This window comes from Equus przewalskii, chromosome 6 (genome assembly GCF_037783145.1).
Source record: "Equus przewalskii isolate Varuska chromosome 6, EquPr2, whole genome shotgun sequence".
Taxonomy (NCBI): Eukaryota; Metazoa; Chordata; class Mammalia; order Perissodactyla; family Equidae; genus Equus; species Equus przewalskii.
This window is the reverse complement of record NC_091836.1, coordinates 2,506,696-2,512,753: the sequence shown is the minus strand read 5'-3', so window position 1 is coordinate 2,512,753 and position 6,058 is coordinate 2,506,696.

Genomic DNA, 6,058 nt, shown 5'->3' with positions numbered 1-6,058 from the left:
CTCTCAGAGTGTTGGGGGCATCTGTGTGTGGGGGCGGGGCGCCTGAGAGCGGGACCTGAGCGACCACGCACACCCGCGTGCCCGTTTCACCGCCAGTTCCCGGGGTACAGACTGCCCAGCCAGCCCCCTCCAGGCGTCAGCCTGGCCTCCCCAGACCCTCATCCTTACCCAGCTCCGATTGAGGGCCACGGGGAACGGGTTTAGTGGTGTGGCTAGGAGCCCAGGGTGGGGGTTCCCATCCCAGCTGGCCCCTCACTTCCTCCGCGTGCGGCCTCAACCAGCCCACTTACCGCTCCGTGAAACGGGTCTAAGTATGTCATTTCTGCTGCTTTCTGTTGGTCCACGACAGCCCCGACACCAGAAAGGGCATGCACACAGGAGCTGGGGGTCCTCGGGCACCACGACCTGCTGGTAGCACGATGGCCTGTGCTGCTACCAGGCCCTTACGCCGCGGTCACCACCGGGCTGTCCCACAGTTCAGTGGAGACCTGACGCAGACCCCGCGGCCCAGGGCTCAGGGACCGGTGTTCGATGGAGGTCCCGCCACTGGGGCAGCATTGATGAAATCGTCGGTCAGTGGTGATCGGCTGGGTCCCCAGCCCCTCTCCTCTCCCAGGAGGTCGGGGAGGCTGAGCGCCCATCCCTCTGTCCCCACCGCCGCCCCAGCCCTGTTAGCACACACGGGGTGGGGGGGTCCTCTCTCCCTGTCACCCGGGAAATGACGGGGTCTCAGGAGCTCTGCGCCAGGAGCCCGACGGAGGGCAAACACGGATTTCTCATCATCTCACGAGGTCGCGGGCACCGCCTCCCGCATGGCCCGCCAGACCCCAGGCCGCTGGCCAGCCCGGCCATTCCCCTCGTCAGCAGCACAGACAGGCTGTAATTTCTTAAAAACAAGAAAAGAAAAAACACCCACAACCGTCCCTGGACACCCTCCCCAACCCCCACCGGCGTTCAGCTCTCCGTTTTTGCTGATTATCTTCACAGCAGACTCTCCGGAAAGAACTGTCAAACCCTCACCGGCCCCCTCTCTCCGCCCTGCCCCTCTGTCCCCCGCACTGTCCTGGCCCAAAGGCGACCTCCCAGGGTCCACACCCGGTGGTCACATCTCAGTCTCCGTCCGACTGGCAGGCGCCCTCCTCCTGGACCCGCGCTGCTCGGCCCCCTCCTCCGTCTCCCCCTCCCTCCACCTGCCCCCTCCCCCCCGGCGGCCCCGTCCGCCCTCAAGGCTCGAACCCCGTCTGCGCCCCAATGACGCCCACGGTCCTGACTCCCGCCCGGGCCTCCTCTGAGCCCCAGACTCGGGGTCCAGCGGCCCCTCGCCGTCTGCACGTAGATGAGGCGCCCCAATCTCAGCACGTTCTTAGAATTCCCCACTTACCCCCCAAAGTGGCTTCTCCCGCAGGAAATGGAAGCGCCGTCCCACTGGGGTCTCCGCCGAAAACAAGGCGGTTTGATCGATTTAAAATCTACCCCGGATCCGCCCACTTCTCTCTCCACTGTCTCCACGTGGTCCCCCAGCATCGCCCCCTGGACGAGCGCAGTGCCCTCCGCCCTGGCCCCCGGGCTCCCGCCCTCGCCCCCACCATGGTCTGACCTCCCCGCAGCTCCCCACCAGAGGGCGCCCAGGAGCCCCTGAGTCAGGCCCGCCCTCCGCCACCCGCAACCCTCCAGGCTCCCACCTTACTCGTGGGAGAAACCCAAGTCCTCACCGTGCCCCCCAGGCCCTGCACGACCTCCTGCGTCCCCTGCCCTCACCTTCCCTCCTCCCTCTCTTGTCCTCGCTCCCTCTGCTCCAGCCACACAGGCCTCCTCGCTACTCTTTCAACATGCCAGGCCCAGTCCTGCCCCAGGGCCTTTGCACCAGCTGTGCCGTCTGCCTGGAACGTTCTTGCCCCAGACACTCACGTGCGAACTTGTTCTCACCTCATTTCCCCCAACAGGGGTAGCCTGGGGTCACTGGAGGTGGGAGAAGTCAGTAGGGGGCTGACAAGGCAGGTGTCCCAGGCCCGGGAGACCCGGTGAGGATGCTGGTCTATAACCCAAAGGCAGCAGGGAGCCATGGGAGGGTTTCAGGTAGGAGAGAGGCGGGACAGTCTCTGCATTTCCAGGTCTCCCTCTGGCTGCTGTGTGAGAACAGACCGCGGGCAGACTAAGTGAAAAGATGCTCGGCCGCCTTCCAGGAAAGCAACTTAGATGAGGCTGGGGCGCCCCAGACTACCCCTTGGCTGGATTCGTCACCTTTGTCATTTAAACGGGGATGTATAGAATGATCCCTCTAATGTCCCTTCCCCCCCCCCGCATGCTGCGAGCTCCAGGGCACCATCGGGGTCTGCCTTACTCCTGCTGTGTGCCCCGGGACCTGGCATACAGCAGGTGCTCAATAAAAGTCAAAGAATGAATGAGTGAATGAGTGTCTCATGCCCAGAGCCCTGGCTTGGGGACATCTGACACCACAGTGGCTTTCACAGCAAAGCTGTAAAGAGGGCATCGTGGGACCCACTGTACAGACGGGAAGTTGAAACTCAAAGGAAGTGGGGCTCTGTCTGCGCCCGAGTCCTCGGCGGGTCATGGAAGGTTGCCAGGGGGAGGTGGCATTCGGGGGACCTGGAAATGTGGGGATGAAGGTCAAGGGTCAGAGGAGGGCACTCCTGTCTGAAGGGCGGATTGTGCGGGGCTTGGGCGTCCTGAGCGGGGCAGGTCTGTGGCGGTGGCTACGACCTCCACGACATCCACCCTGTAGGGTCGCCCTGCCCCTTGAGTGTCGCAGGACCTGCGGCTTGCTCTAGCCAATAGGAAACGGTCAAGGGGGATGATGCTCTAGCCAATAGGAAACAGCAAGGGGGATGATGCTCCAGCCAATAGGAAACACAAGGGGGATGATGCTCTAGCCAATAGGAAACAACAAGGGGGATGATGCTCCAGCCAATAGGAAACGGCAGAGGGGATGATGCTCTAGCCAATAGGAAACGGCAAGGGGATGCTGCTCTAGCCAATAGGAAACGGCAGAGGGGATGGTGCTCTAGCCAATAGGAAACGGCAGAGGGGATGGTGCTCCAGCCAATAGGAAACGGCAGAGGGGATGCTGTCATTCCCACAACATGCAGGTTCCTTTTTCCCCCTTGTATTTTTTTCAATTATGGTAAAATACATGTAACAAACATTTTTAGGCGTACAGATCAAAGCCATGGAGTCCATTCACATAATTTATAAATAAGCATTTAAAGCTGCAATTTTTTCTCCTAAGCCCTGTTTTCACTGCCTCTCACAACTTTTGATACGTTGTATTTTCATCTTCACCGAATTAAAAGTATTTCGCCATGTCTCGCATGATTTCCTCTTTGTTCTAGGTTATGAGGAAGTTGGTGGTTTAATTTCCAAATATTTGGAGATTTTTTTTTTTCACATATCATATCTTTCTGTGATTGATAGCTCGTTTCGTTTGGTTGCGGTCAGAGAGCATCGTTTGGACGGTCTGAATTCTCTCCGGTGTATTAAAGTCCGTTCGACGGCCTCTCTTGGTGACCAGGAGGAGAGAATGCGGTCTATCTTGGCGAGCGGTCCCCGTGAATGCGAAAAGGATGGGGATCCTGCTGCTGTTGGATGGAGAGGGCGGTAAACGTCATCTCAAGCTGGTTGATGGAGCTGCTCAGGTCTTCTGTCTCTTTGCACAGTTTCCTTCGGTGGGAGAACTCTGAGACGACAGCGTTGGCGTCTCCAAGAATAATTGTAAATGTGCCCGTTTCTCCTCCGAGCTCTCCCGCTTTGTGCTTCGAGTCTTTGGATGGTATGCGGTCAGATCATTGATTGGCTGTATGTGGTCAGAGGCACGCACATTCAGGATTGGTGAATTGTCCCCTTTAGCAGAATACGTCCCTTGCTTTGATGTGCATTTTGTCTGACTTTCGTGTGTCCACTCCAGCATTTTTCAAATTAGTGCTTTGCTGGTATGTTTTCTGAATCTTTTTATTCTTAGCCTCTCTATCTTTTTATACTTAAAAGTGGGTGTCTTGCCAATCATGAATCTTCTGTCCTTTTTTTTTTTTTTTTGAGGAAGATTAGCCCTGAGCTAACTGCTGCCAATCCTCCTCTTTTTGCTGAGGAAGACTGGCCCTGAGCTAACATCCGTGCCCATCTTCCTCTACTTTATATGTGGGACGCCTGTCACAGCATGGCTTGATAATTGGTGCCATGTCCACACCCGGGATCCGAACCAGCGAACCCCCGGCCACTGAAACGGAACATGCAAACTTAACCACTGCACCACTGGGCCGGCCCCCTTCTCAGTTCTTGTTTGCTGAAAAACCCTGTGTTTCTCCTTCATTTTCAAATGATATTTTCGCTAGGTATAAAATTCCAGATTGACGGTTCCCATCTCCACTCTAAAGATGCTGCTCATCTTGTTAAATTATATGGTTCCAGGTGAGAAGTCAACTCTTTTTCTAGTCTTGGTCCCTCCATAGGCAACGTGTCTTTTTTTTTTTCATGGCTGTCTTCACGAATTTTCTCTTTCTCTTTAGTTTTCTGCATTTGGAATATGAGATGTCTGGGTCTGTGTTCGGGGGGAGGTATTTACTCTGCTGGGTATTTTCTGAGCTTCCTGGATCTGTGATTTGATGTCTTTAATTGGGGGAAATTATTAGCCATTGTCTCTTAAAATATTCTTCTGCCCCTCTCTCTTGCTTCTCCCTCTGGGATTCCTATTCTTTGCGTGTTGGATCACGTGATCCCATCCCACAGCCCTTGGATGCTCCTGGTCTGGACACCCCTCTCCTTCCTGATTGTCTTTCTAGGAGAGAGCAGGCTTCAGGCTCCCTCTCCGGCTCCTGGTGGATAAATTCAGGAATTTTCCATTGCATCCATCTCGACAGCCGACCTTGCCCCGTGGCAGCCTGCCATGGCGAATTGTACCTTCCTCTTTAAATCCATCAAAGTCTTTTCCTATAAATGGTTTGGCGGAAAGAAAAATAGTAATACGTGGACACAGGCAAAATCGGGAGGGTGGTCTGTGAGTGACAGAAGGTGGAGAAAGCCTTCGCTATCCAGCCGCCTCATTTTGCAGCTGGGGAAACTGAGGCACGGAGTGGACCTGGGCCCTCTGCTCGTGGTATAGCGGGGCAGGAGGTGGGGGAGGAGCTGGGTGGTCCTCACAGGGATCCAGGCCCTGGCCCAGCTCAGCGGCTGCTCTGGGGCTGGGCACTGGGGCTGCCCTTGGGGGTCCCGGTCTCCACGAGTGGAGAATGTGGCTGATAAACCAGGCCTCTCAGGGGGGGGGGTGCAGGGGTGACCTGCAGCCCCACACCTGCCCTGCTGGACAGGGCGTCGCTGGGTCTCTCGGACTCTCTTGTTCTGTCTCTGTCTCTGTCTCCGTCTGCGTATCTCTCTCCTCTGTCTGCCTCTGACCATCTCTGTGTCTCTCTGTCCCTCTGTCTCTCTCTATCTCTGCGTGTCTGTCTCTCTCCATCTCTGCTTCTCTCTGTGTCTCTCTGTCTCTCCCTCTCCCCCTCTTTCTCTCTCTCGCTGTCTCTCTGTCTCTCTCCATCTCTGTTTCTCTCCCTCTGCGTCTCTCTCCCTCCCTTTCTCTCTCCCTCTCCGTCTAAAGGCTGCCTCCCACATCTGCCTTCCGCCCAGCCCGGGCTCTGACCCGCCGTCTGCATGCCTCACTCCGACCGCACATCTGTGGGGTAATTGTCTCCTGCGACCACAAGGGACCGAGGCAAATTATAGTTACGGGGCGGGGGCCTCCATGTGGGCGAACCGCGTCCGCTGGCCGGGGCCCCGCCGGCCTCCACCGGGCGACATGGCCGAGGCGTGGCCCCGCTCGGGCCCTGGGAGCCCACGCTGGCCCTCCCCCTCTCCCTCCCCCTCCCCTGCCCGCCCTGCCAGGCCTGCGTCTCTTGTGCCAAGATGAAGATGCCTTTGGGGAAAGTCAGCAGGAAATGCCGGAGTTTGCAAAACCCTGACCCGTTCCTCATTCATTCGTTCATTCATTCAACACACAGATCGCCGGGCGCCAGCTCTGAGCCAGGCGCTGTTCCGGACACCGAGGCCAGAGCGG